The following is a 14,426-nucleotide window of genomic DNA, read 5'->3' as shown; positions in this document are numbered from 1 at the left end:
AATGTATGTAAGCTTTAACATTTAATGAAATGGAGGGTAATGTGTGTACGTGACTGCTGAGTGTATTGTTAACGTTCATAGACACAGCACAAATTGTAACATAGCATTAATTTTTATCTGAAAGAAGATGTATTTCTTGTACTTGATCAACGTAGAAACACATGGGAATATGAAAAAACCGATATACAAAGATTTTATTCTATTTTTTATTCCAGAGGGCGTTAAAGATAATAATTCCAAAACAAAAAAAAATAAACCAAATAAATGGGATGTCGCACAAACTCTGTAATATAACCAGTCAAATATCACATGATGAAAATGAATCGAAGCGGGGATAAAGCAACGGAAAAAGATTGACTGATTGATTGTATGTTGTTTTACGTCCCATTCGAGAATTTTTCACTCATAAACAGACGTCACCATATACCGGTGAAGGGCTTCAAATTTTGACCTTTACTCGGCACTCAGGGCCATTGAGCAGTGAGGGATCTTTATCGTGCCAACGCCTGCCGTGACACGGCCGATATCTCAGCTGTGAGTGGACGGATTTCAAAGATTTTTTCAGGGAAGATGCATCGTGAGAATATCTCCAGACGTGTTTTTCATTTTTTGAAAAATCACTTCCGTTCGCGATTTTTTGGGAAATTTGTTTTTTTAAATGGAATTTTGTCCGTTAATTTTCTCGAGAACGGCTAAAGATATGAAATTGAAACTCACTGACGTGATAGAACATTAAATGGAGATATGGTGATCGACCTTTATTTTTCTTCGTTCGTACTTCCGGTCGCGAACGGAAGTGAATTCAAAAATGTTAAATTTGCAACTTTTTTGTTTTTCAATATTTTTCTTTGAAATTTACAGGGTTAATAGAGAGTCTTTTAAGAGGCTTATGTATGTTTTCATCATTTTGATTGATGCATTTATTGCAAAGATATGACCGATCCAAACTTTCTCGTATGTTGCGCGTTCGAATCCTGCTTGGACGGGAGATTGTTTCTCTCTTTTTTCAGTTGAAAATAATATTTTTCTCCGTGAAGACATGTATGATAGTTTTTGCTTATTTTTTAAAGCTCTGTTTACAGAGATTCTGCAGAAATCCTTTGATAATTATGATCTATGTTGAAAGACTGTGTTACATAAACGTAAACGAAAAATATCTTCAATAAAGTATTAAATGAAGTGAGATAGCATAGCGTTTTGGAGAAAAATTCGGTCGGAAGACCACTTGTTGCCCTAGCAACAAGAAACGCATCTAGTTTATTTTATTTTCAATAGACCGTCACATTAGCTGAGTCAGTAGACCGCTTGCTCCGTGATCAGGAAGTCGTGGGTACTATTTGACCATTGGGCTTTCGTATACTACCGATAAAACGTTCTTATATAAATTATACCGTGGAAAAAACCCTAAAAAGTTTCTGAACATGATATACTTGCCCGTACGAGGAGTTCTGACGTAAATTACACCAAATAGAGCGTTGGTTTGATATAACAGAATACGTAGATGACACTTCACAAAAAAAACTCACATTCCTTTCTCTCATTCTTTATTGCTTCGTGTGAAAATATTATATTTGATAAACTAGCATCACTACATTTGACTCTACTGCAAAGTCATGGAAGGGTCAATTCTGCATTCAAATTTCTGTAATTAGGAACGGTCATTGCTACTGGAGATGTTTATCCTCACGGTAAAGAATCAAAACGGAGAGGCAATGTAATACAGATTATAGGACAAGATTCTGTGAAGGGCTAAGTTGTTCAAATATAGAAAATCTATTACAACTTGGAAAATATTCATTATTCATGGACATCTAGCAGAGAAAATGTTTGGATTGTTATATCTTACTCTTACTAGGTACATGATCCCACTTCCTGAATTTCCAGGGGTCCGTGTTTTATGCCTCTTCACAAATTTGTATTGTTTCTGGATTATTTTTTGATCGATCATTGTTCGTTATCTTAACCTTTTACATTATAATGAGCAGCTATCCCTCTACAAAAGTTGTACAATCCATCATTAGTCTAGTGTTAAGACCCAGGGCTAAGTAAATCATACACTGAAATAACATCACACCTACAAGGGTATCGGTTGGCATTATTAAAACGAACAGCTGCATGCCTCTATCATCAGTTAAAGAAATTCATAACCAAAATAAAGTAAAAATTATACTGTTGACCTTTGAGACCTTTTAATATTCCTAAACACCACTACATGACACAAGAAAGCTGTTAGCCTTTTATACGATTGTGAAATACTAGTATGTGACCAAAGTAAGCGGATCGACTTTCCTATGACTCCTACCTCACCCAAATCCCCATCCAACCCGGGGTTCCTACGGACCTTAAGAGAAAGCTTAATACAGATGATATTGAATGTACATATTACTGTTTCCGCTTAGTTTAGAGCTCCAGTCCCAGATCAGGTTGAGCTGAGTTGCTCACAACCTAACTTGAGTGTAATTCACAGAAGTTAGCTTGAACATAGACCTAAAGCCAGATCAATGGCTAGAAATACATTGTATTTTTTACAGTTTATAATCTAGGGTTGTCATATAAACTATAGTTTATAAAGCGTAAACAATATTTAACATTTGTTTACTATAGTTTATACAGAGATACCAACTGTTGAGAGACTGCTGAGCGATGCGAAATTGGCCAACTCTCTCTACGATCTTTCAAATGTCGACCAACCATCGCCATGTTCAATCAATGGTCTCAATTGTCTCCGTGGTCTCCTCAAAGTTTTGAATCTATCCAAAACAGTATCTCAGCGATCGTAAAGGTAATCGGTCTCTCTCAAAGAACGCACAAAGAGCAAAGAAAGATCTCTTGGTTCTCCCAATTTTCTCTCAAACGTCTTTCAAAGAACTCACAATGTTTCGAGCGCATAAGGATCTCTTAGTGGTTTCTTTTGGTACTTGCAGTGATCTCTCATAGGCGTGCTTAATTTCTTTGCAAACTCCGCGGATCTTTCGATAATCTCGATTGGTCGGTAAGTAATCGCCCAGCAAACTACCAAATTTTGCTACAGAAAACAACATATACAAAAATATCTGACGGATCTTTCAATTGGCACTCCTTGATCTCCTAAATCATCCAGTGATCTCGACAGATTGTCGGGAAATATGGTAATATCCTCAATCACAGAACAAGGGCTGAATAATCTTCTAAAAACATTCACATAGAGTCCGAATTTTCGAGGTTTTAGGAGATCGTGAAAAGATGTTAACAAGTTGTAGGCCGCCAAAAGCTTTTCAATATCTCCATTGTGTAAAGGGTCCCTGTGTGTAAGCACACTAATATCCTATTACCGAATGTTACTTTGCTGTTAGTTATTGACAAACAAGTTGATGAAACAAGAATATAAACAGACTCGTTTAAAGTCATCATTTAGTAGGTTCTATGGTCGATACAATGACCTTGTCAGCAAATACAATCTATCATTAAGTCAAATGCTGACTAACTTTTTCGTACTATTTGTAATGCCATTATTTACACACCGTTTTGTCGACGGATTTTTCCGTTATTTCCCGACCATGACAAGGAGGACACGGCGGATGTGACCGGTCGGCAGGGGATGCTCATTCCTCCATGGTACCTGATCCCACCTCTGAAGTTTTAGAGGTCCCTGTTTGCTTTGCTCTTATTTTGTAATGTTAAATGGACTTTTGAGCTTGAATACTTTCCGTTATCTCCACATATTTTATTAGATATCACTTCGATTATAAGCACATTTTTTCGCATTGCCCAGGTAAAAATCATAGAGAATAAAATTATCATTATTATTGAAGTAGAAAACACTGCAGCCACGCTACACTACTTTATAGTTTCGTAAAACTCGTAAACTCTTAACAATGGACACCGATTGTTTATATAGCACACAAATAATTGCAAACCATACGTTCTTTAAACCGCCACGTTTGAAGGAAGAAAAAATACTGCTAAAAAAAACATACAGGTTTTTTTGTCTCCCAGTTTGATACACAAGAGCATACTCTACGTAAGATCAGTTTGTTTTAAAATGAGGCAAGCTATTAACCAATAAGTTGTACCTCAGCTAAATCTACGGAGTTTTTCGGAATCTAATAATGCTGCAGCTTTTAGGAACCTATCCAGCAAACTCGAAAAGACACGAAAAGGTACGACTGACAGACCTCCAGACAGTAAGGTCAAATCTACACACTCCTACAAAAAGGTTTATATAAATGAAAAAAAAATGTAGTATTTCTATTTCACTGCAATTTTTTCCAATACTTATTTCTGAAAAAAATATAAAATATGCGTCATGTATTGTTTTATGTGCTTACGTATATAAAATTTGATTATTATGTTATTTTTTTTTTATTCAAAGTTGAATCAAAATCCTCCTATCATGTGAACATGAAGTGTACAAGTGTGAAATATGTTAAGAAAATGGTGTTAAAATTTTCAGCTCACTAAAACACCTTCGATGCTATTTGAGAACCCTTTCAATGTTTATGGGCTATTTATTGAACGTATATTATGACCAGACTATATAATAAAACCATCCTCGGAACCAGAAATTAAATAGTTACCTTGTAAAAGCCATGGTAAGTTTTTTTTCTGTTTTTTTAAGCAATGATTTTCTTTATAAGGTTTTTTTTATATCAAAGAATAGACTAGGATATATTTGTTAACGCTTCCAAAAAGTGTTATCAAGAATTATAATAACAATTTTCTTTTTTTAAAATGTATTTTAATTTTTATGTAAAAGCTGGGTTTATACTCAATGTTATTTTCCTGAAAAGACTCTATTTCATAGCTGTTTTTATTGATTTGAACATATTTTATTGTAATTTATAATTACAAAGGCATTGGGCACAGGTTCTGAAAACGTATTACGCCTTCTCCCTACATGTAAATTACAAATTGATATTGTCACATTAAAAATAAAGCTTTTAAAGAATACAATATTTGCAAATATTCACAAATAGATGCATTTTCCAGATATATATATAGATAAATGTAATTTTGTACATTTACACATACTGATACATTAATTAATGCTAACAAGGAAATCTACTAGAATGTTTAATAAATGTTTGAACAAAAGAAAAGAGACGTTGAATCTCTGCAGTATGTTTTTTTTTCTTTTTTTTGGGGGGGGGGGGCAAAAAAAGATGTTTTTTCTTTCAATCACTGATTTTAATTATGAATTTTACAATTTTTTTTTAAAGACATGTCAACAACATTTGAAGAAAAAAAGATACAACTTCTGCTTTGTTAAAGTAACTCATCACTTAAACTCTACATCGTTGAAGTTTGCCAGATATATTTCATTATGGAACCAACAATTTCAACACCATTTTATACCTTTTTACTCATTTTAACAATACATATTAAATAAACGAGCATAAGTGAAGCATGTTTAAAACACCATATGGAGGCTCATATCAACCAATAAGTATATTTCTTTCACTATTCTGTCTTTTATTCCCAAATGATTTGGAAAGATATTTTGATTATTTCTTCCATAAGCTCTTTTGGAGGGTCTGGAAAGGCAGAAAATAACTCTGTTAGCTTAAGAGGTGCTGAGTATTGGTCATTGTCATTTTTCCAAGTGGAATCAGATCTCTCTTTGCCCATGATCCCAGTAATCTCGTACTGGAAATAATCTTCGATTGATAATGGCTTGCATTACAGTGTAATCATACCCTTGAGGTTTTAAGTGAATGTCATTCCAAGAAGTTAAATCATGTCTTTTCCTCAACCTCTGGTATTTCCAAATCTCTACACAAAGTTTCTACTGGGCTTGGTCCTAGTCAAACTGCCTTTGATTTCGTAATATTAAGTTTTAAGCCCGAAACACTATCAAATTTTTCAACAACACTCATAATCATTGATTTTCTAAGATTACTTTTGATTAATAGCAAAATGAATGGGCTGCATATTGCTCAAATTCATTTTCATTTTCTTTCCAATCAATGATTATACCAATAATATTTACTTGTTTTAAGTGATATTGCTAGTAATTCGACTGTGATAGTGTACAGTTATTGAGCCAAAGGATAACCTTGTTGGCAACCTTTATAAAAATGAAAAAAAAAAAATCCTGATAAATAAAGCCATTATTTAGTACACAAACAAATAATGACTAAACACCAAAAGTAAATGAAGTGCATTGACTATGAAATCACATTCTAAAGAATTAAATTCTTATTTGAAATCTTTTGAACTAAAAGTGAAAACCGTTTGTTTTTCATCTTCTCTCAGACGATCGATAAGATCATATAGAAAACGAGTAATTTTACTGATTAATCGTCCCTCTTATAAATCCCATTTATGTGTCTTATGACACTCAGAACCTTTTTGATACGAGTTGATAAGGCACGGGAGACATTTTATAGTCTATGTTTAAAAACAGATCGTCTAATTAAGGGGGAAAACAGATCGTATAATTAAGGGGAAAAATTAGTGCCCATTAAATTTCAGACAAATTGTTGGAGGACATGGTCTTCATACATAGAGGATATTCAATGTTTTGTAGTTTGAAATGGAATTTATTTCACGAGTGGGACAGGATTTTTTTTTTATTTTCACGAGTACGAAGTCTTACGAGTGAAATAAATTCGATATCCAACTACAAAACATTGAATTTTCTGTTTATTACGTTTTCTTTGATTTTCCTTTTGCCTCTGTCTTAAATTTCTTAACACAGTGTCATATGCTGTGACGTCAAAGTTGAGCAGTTGCGACGTCATAGCTTAGCAGTTTTGAGATTGGAAACATTGTAACATGGATTTTAGCAACATATTTTGGGAAGAAATTGGCAGTTTTAGTCTCTATCAAGATGGTTTAATTACTATCTCTATCTTATGTCAGGCCAGATATTATTTTTTTTTACTTACTTTGATATCCTTTCACACTGTGAGAGAATATCACTTAGGTATCCTTTCACACTGCGAGAGTTTATTACTTTTATTCAATAAATAAATCTCAAAATTTCACTGTTGAAAATGTAATAAATGTATATATAAGCATGCATGGACACACACAAGAGTGCAAAAGTAATATTTTCCTCAAACTATAATACAATTTTTCTTTACACCATTTTTTGGAAAGTATATATTGATAGTATGCGTAAAATATACAATTTTGCAATTAAAACATACAGGAAGACCAACTATACTTTAAAATACACTATTACTCTCACCGAGAGTTATTTCAAATAAGTCCAGTTATGCCAGGGTCATATCAAAAATAAAATGTAAAATATGGCATCATCTGTTATGAGTTGTATGGTGTAGTAGTTAATGTGCCAGTTTTTTTTAACAATGGCCTAAGCTTTGCCGAAAGAGTTTTTTTCGCAGATTTTTTTTTGCGGGGGGGGGGGGGATGCCATTATTTACTGCGCTCCTAATTTGCATAGTTTAGTTACTGTTCGTCATCTTCTCATTTCATTTATGCCTTTCATTGATAAGAACTTTGTTCTAAATTATTAGTTCACAAAATTAATTAATTAATTAAGGCAATTCCCATGGCTAATGTTTAATATTTGACACCAAAATACACATATACAAATATATTAAATGGTTATAACTTATTTTATTGTTTCAGAAGACCAGGTGAGTGATGTGACCTATGTAGATCAGGACTTACACTTTTTTAAAACATAAGATAATTCCTTTACCTGTATTGTGCTGGTATTTCGGTATTTAGTAGTCTTCAAGAAGTTTTGAAGCAGTTGTACTTTGCAAATATATTCATTTATATGGAGTTTGAGCTATATTGAGTTAAAACTATCCACAAACAGTGGATAAACGTTCTATGGATCAATGGTAAACTTTCTAACTCATCATTCATACGCGTATCGAATTTTTTTCCAAGGAAAAAATCCAACTAGGAATTTTTTTTGACGAGAACAAGAAAAAGCTAAATGAAAACTTTTCCAAATCCAATTAACCTATTTCGTGGGGAGTTGTGACAAGTCGCTTTCCCAAGGGTTCTATGTTTTCTAGAGGGTTGATTTTTCGGGGGGGGGGGTCCAAGATAATCTTTTCCTGTTTTTACTTTAAAGATTTGAAAAATCTAAAAATCCCAGAGGGTCCGGACCTTCTCTCCTGCTAGATCCAAGCATGTAGTGTTGAAAAAAACCCCATTAATATACATAAGAAAAGATTTTCAGTCATTCTTTTTGTATAGTTAGTTTTATTTTCCTCCCAAGAAGTCTTTGTCGTCACTGTCGACATGTTTTGGCATTTAATAAAGGTTGACTCTTTTTAATTCTTTTTTAAGGGTACACTTATTTTCGCTTTTATGCTTGTTTCGAGCTTTCCAAGCCTGTCATCTGCATATAACTTTCATCCTTGGATGAACGGAGGTGCATCCAGAAGGCCCACTGAGCAGGACCGGGAGGTCGTGAAAAACATGACAGAATGGATCCAAAATGATACAATTCGATTCTACATTCAGTCCCATCTCTTATTTTGTCCGGGGCAAGATATGTGCTATGGAAAGGAATACAAGAGAAATTACACGGCAATTTTACCATTTCCAAGTTGCTCTCAGTGTGAATGTGGATATGAATGCAAAAGGAAGAAAAACTGTTGCCCTTGGAGGAATTACAAGCAAGATGTGGAGATGACCCCAGACTATATATCATATATCGATAATGATCAATTCACACCATCAAGATACATTGATGTCCCTCAAGAGTGCATTACACCACAAGTAAATGATCAAAGCTTAAAACGCTCTATTAAGGCATACTTTATGATTTCGCAATGTCCTTTTAATTACACAGACTCCAAAACACACCAAAGATGTGATAACTCATTACAAGAAAAAGACATGAACTTATACCAACCAGTGTTTTCTCCAGTTTCCAATGAGAGCTTCAAAAATCTTGACTGTGCGATTTGTAACGGAGAATCTTTGAGCAACCTTGTTCCGTGGACACCAATATTGGTTTGCTCGTCCAAGAAGGCACTTTTCCAAACCAAGTCTTTAGACCAACTGCAATCAATTGCTTTTCAGAGAAATTCTATATGCAATGTGAAATATGTTCCTCAAACTTCTACACTTACAAGGGATTGCTTCTCTAAAGAATTTTATATCAGTAATTGTAATGAAACTGGAGAATGGAAAAAATTCGATCACATAATTTTTAAAGGTTGCCAGTTAGACTTCGTCGACGTTTATTTAGAATGCGCTAATGCGTTTGAGAGAAGGGTGTTCAAAAATATATTCTGTGCAATGTGCAATCTCCCTGACTGGGATAATTTATTGGGAATCGAGTGCGTGTCTTCGGTCGAAGTCTATGACTTGAAAGATCCTTTCAGTCTGGTCTCTTTTTCAGCCTTAATTGATTTCAGGGCGAATGAGGATGTGCCAACGCCTAGTGAAGGCACAAAGTGTCCCAAAAATTCATTGTACGAACCGCATATAGTAAGTAAACAGAATAATAAATTCATTTTTAGCTCTATTGAGATATAGAAAAGTGTTTTGATTGGAATTTGAAGGACATTCATCCATTGATTGATTATCTCCTGATTATCTCCAAAGAATCGCCGTGAGAAAATCAATTAGATTTTGCACAAGAAATCCTGTTGAAAAGAAATTAAACCTTTTAAAAAAAAAGGTATCCTTTCATAAAATAAAGCGAAATCTAAAATAGCTGAGAGGACTGAGTTATTAAAGGACATAAGAAACGTAGTTTTAAATTCATTTTCTTATTGTCTGTATTATTGTACAAATAAATGAAGGACCTCCTTTGTGCGATATTATGATGTCTGGTTATGCTGTACACTTTTTCTGAATCAAATTTTGAGGAAATACGAACTAAATTTTTTTTTCTTAATTATTCTTTAAAAAATGCTAGGATTTTCATCATTTGATGTCTGTTCAAAACTCCCGGTAATCTATGGTGATTTTTGTCTACGAACATCTGATGGTAGTACGATTTTTAATTAAGAATATCTCGGAAAATTATCAGTGGGAAAGGTACATTGTAAAGAACATGTACGTTGCGTATGACCTGCAAAAATTATACACTTGAATTGCTCAGAGGAAAAAGATCACGATTTTTTTTATGAACGTAAGGTTCTTTTTTTTTTTTTTTTTTAAATTTTAACAAATAATATTCCTCGGATTTAGATTGAGGTCGCAATATATATACAATAATAATTATGAACAAATTGCTGTCCTTTAAAAATGGACTGCAATACGTGGACCATTTGCATGTGTTTCTAAACGAAATTCAAAGAAATTTCTAGATTTAGTGATTTTACAAAGGTGTTATTAAATTTAATTTTTTTAACACGTATCTTGTAATTTTTATCGTTATTTAAGTCTGCTTAAACTGACTGTAATGATAAAAAAAAATCATTACTTTGAAATGGTGTGAATATGAAATGTTGATCTAGGTATCTATCACAATTGTTAAGTAGCCTTTAAAATTAACAACAGAATTAATAAAATTAATTAATAAAAGAGGCTTAAGCGTGCAGGTATCGTAATGGTGGAATTTTAACTACTCCGGGTCCACGCAAAAATAATTCAGTTGATTAGAAACATAAAAAAAGAGAAACACTGAAAATTTACAGTGCTACGCTTTATCATTTTCAAAAGAATTTGCAGCTTTGCTATTCTTACTTGATGAAAATTATGATTAGCTCAGATCATGGCCCCGTGAGCTAAAATGATGTTTAAAACATTTCAAATTTTAAAAAAAAAAAATTTAAAATTATTCCTCTCTAGTAGTTTAGATTCAGGGTTCAGTTTTGTACAAAGTATGACACGAGAGAGTATATAAGGATACATTTTTTTTAGAGTCAAGTAAAAGAATTACTTTTAATCCCTTCAAATTATGTCATCTTCTCAGGAAGGATCCAAATGGTCCCGAACAAATGTATCTAGACCAAAATTATTTCAAAAGAATCGTCAAGAACAGTGCTCTATTCTAATTTCTCTTATATGACGGTATATATTTAGGATTAATAGAATGATTCTGGATAAGGGTGGGTTCAAAAAGGGTCAAATTGTCTTTCGTAGAATTATATCGAAAGGAGGATCTCGAGAGGAAAAAAAAAACAAGACAGGAGTCTTATTATGTAGGTCATTCTATAATCGGTTAGAACTGTTTAAAATTTTGGAGTTTTTCAGTTTATTTAATCTTAGAGTCAGTAGATAAAAATTTGAATACAAGAATACAATTATTCATCTATTACTGCATCTTTCTATATTTCTTTTAATTGTAGGATGATTGTATCCCCATCGTTTGTGAAGAAGGAATGAAGATCAATAATTCGCAATGTATTCCCATTCATTCCTCAATTACGCTGAGCAACTACGAAATAAATTTGATATTTATTCCAACATCCAATCATTCTTCAAGTCTACAAAATTATCTTGACCCTTTAGTTTCTTTCATTGAGAATTTCATAACTTTAAACGGACTAATGGATCATCTTTGTTCTTATTCGATTGTTTATTATCCCAATGAGAACTTATGGCAAGCACAATCTTATTATTTTGCAGCAATTATCAAACTCTTTGTTCCTATTTGGCATAAATATAGTGAGTTTATGTACCTTCTTAACAAGGAGCTGGATAAGATGGATGGTTCTATTATTGCTAACCTTGCCGTAAAACATGTAGGACAAACGTTTGCTGGATATTTTGAAAAAGATGGTATGTTACTGCCTTATTTTCGTAATCCCATGACGAAGGACATCATGTTAACGGCATATGCATGGGGGGATACCGGGGTTTCTATCTATGTAGACAAATATAAGCAATTAAGTTGTCTGACCCCTCCGTCCTTACGTGACACTACGATCATCGCTGCATGGTCTTTTTGTCCAAAAATTATGATAGATAAGCAAAAATTCCATGTTTTGATAGTTAACTTCACTCTTTATTTCCTTGACTTTGATTTTTACATAGGTTCGCAATATTTTCACGAGTCGAATGATAGAAGCACAGTTTTGGTGTGCCTTCAACAGTACCAAGTTAAAAGAGGCATGGCCGCACCAATCCTAGATAGGACCACAGAAGAAAAATATTTGTCTCTCGTTTGTACAATTCTCTCTTCTTTAGGATGTATAGGGTCTCTGTTTGCAAATGCCTGTATCAAAAATTCGAATTCTCTATTCAAGTATAACATAATTGCTTTATCTCTCACTCTTCTCCTTGCCAATTTGGTCTACTCAGTGTCGAAAATTTCTCGGCTTTACCGTACCTTATGCCTATTTGTGGGTGGATTGACCCAGTTTCTTTGGCTTGGAGTCGTAAGTCTGATGTTTATGTCTTGTTTCTCCATCTTTAGATCTTTTACTTCCTGGACTATTACAAAACCAGGAACATTACGTATACTAGCATTGCACCACTTAACAAACGTCACGTTCAGCTTTGTGATCCCCCTTGTGATGACACTTGCAAATATTCTACTGAGTCGATTTGTCTACATGGATACAAATTTGGGTTACTCTTTGTCGACCTGCTACATATCACATCCCTACCTTAATCTGTATACTTTTTCAATACCCATCGCTCTCATGATATCTCTTAATATTTTCATGTTCTTTATCATTGTGAGGGAGATACGAACAAAGAAAAATAACCCTATCTCAAACACAAACGAGAAGCAGATGATGAAGATTTATTTCAAACTCTCAACTCTGACGGGGTCTGCATGGCTTTTGGGATTTTTACATCAGATCTTTCAGCTACAGATATTATCTTTCCTTCATATTATTTTCACTGGCAGTCAAGGTTTGTTTCTTTTTGTTTCTTTTGGGTTACCATTGTTGTTAGGGAGATGTCAGAAGACAACTTAAAATGATTTTTATATGCAGCATTTAGCTGTTATTTTTCTGTATAAAGCATGTCCACTCTGTCTCACTGACGGTCTCCGAGACGTTTCTGTTTTTAACCTTCTCTCCAGAAGCACTGAATGCCTGTCACAGGACATAGAATAATTTTATTGGTGCAGTCTTCCTGCTCAAATCCTCTTGATACTGTTCATAAGGTCTTGTTTTGCATTTAATAGCAAATACATGACAAATATAAAGATAACGAACAGTGATCGAGCTAAAAATTACAAGCAAAACAAATCTGTGAAAAGGGCAGAAAAACACGAACCCCTGGAAATTCCACAGGGTCGATAAGGTTCCTAGGAGGAGTAAGCATCCCTGGTCACACCCGCCATGAGCCATATATATTGATCAGTAGACGGAATAATCTGTTCTCAAATAAATTGACCTAACAATTGGTATAAAATACGCCAGTCAAATTACGACAAACAAGATCATTGAAACGAATGAAGAAATTACGAACTGCTGGGTCGCCTGCGTGGCGCAGTGATTAGAGCGTTCTCTAGAGTCGCGGATTAAGGAGTTGATACTTACGTCGCGGATTCGAATCCACTGTGTGACGTGGAGATCGATCCGTCGAATGAAGGGCCATAAGTGCCGAGCACAGGTCTAAATTTGCAGCCTTCCACCGGCAAGTGGTTTCTGAATCTGGGTGAAAAATTCTGGAAGAGACTTTTAACAAGCAAACAAACAAATAAACAAAATTCTGACTTAAAAAGAGGTTGTTAATTGATATCCCTTTAACATCAACATGTCAGTAGCTATCCTCTGTTTAAAAATTTATCGTTCTCACAGCATGCTCGTAAGTATCAAATAATCCGGAAGGCGAAAACACCATATGCAGGCAATTGTGGAATATTTCTATATATATAAAAAAGGAAACTTGACAATGGAAAAATTGATGTCATCTCGTTTGTCATACTGCTTAGTTGTTAGTTGGCCCTTATCGTCTATATTCATTAAAACATCTAAATATGAAACAGACGCTGTGTAGGCTGTATTTCGAATTAACGTGGGAATGAAAATGAATATGTATTATTGATTTATAAAACGTCGTCGATATATCTGAATGTCGAGTTGAAGGCAACGGCAAGAGACATTCTTTTAATGTAGAAGTTGTTGAATAAATTCTGCTTCGTACGAATCCAAAAACAGGTCTGCTAATAATGGGGCACAATTAATACCCATGGAAATTCCAAAAGATTGATGGAAGTCCTAGCTGGTATCCAAAGATTACATAGATATTGGTTAATGAGAAACTCGAGCATCTTTTTAATATCAACTTGTACTTGTCATGTGTATGTATAGAATCATAATTTTTATTAACAAAATAAGTTTGACAGATGACCAATAAAAAGGTATCAATTTTACGTATTCCATTTTCGTTAGTTGTCTATGATGTTAAAAAGTCTGGTCTTTAATTTGTGGTGAGGAATGTTGTATAAAGTGTAAAAGTCGTACGTTTTTGTTTCGGTATGAAAATGTCCACCTGTTGTTGGTCTTGTTTCTGTTCTTTACGATACTTCGAGAGTATATTATAACTACTTTTGGTCGCCATGATGTACTTACGATGAAAAAAAGGATCAACTC

This window comes from Saccostrea echinata, unplaced genomic scaffold, assembly GCF_033153115.1.
Source record: "Saccostrea echinata isolate AGI-Se365-2 ecotype Australia unplaced genomic scaffold, CSIRO_AGI_Sech_v1 ptg000001l, whole genome shotgun sequence".
Lineage (NCBI taxonomy): Eukaryota > Metazoa > Mollusca > Bivalvia > Ostreida > Ostreidae > Saccostrea > Saccostrea echinata.
Note: the sequence above shows the minus strand (reverse complement) of the source record.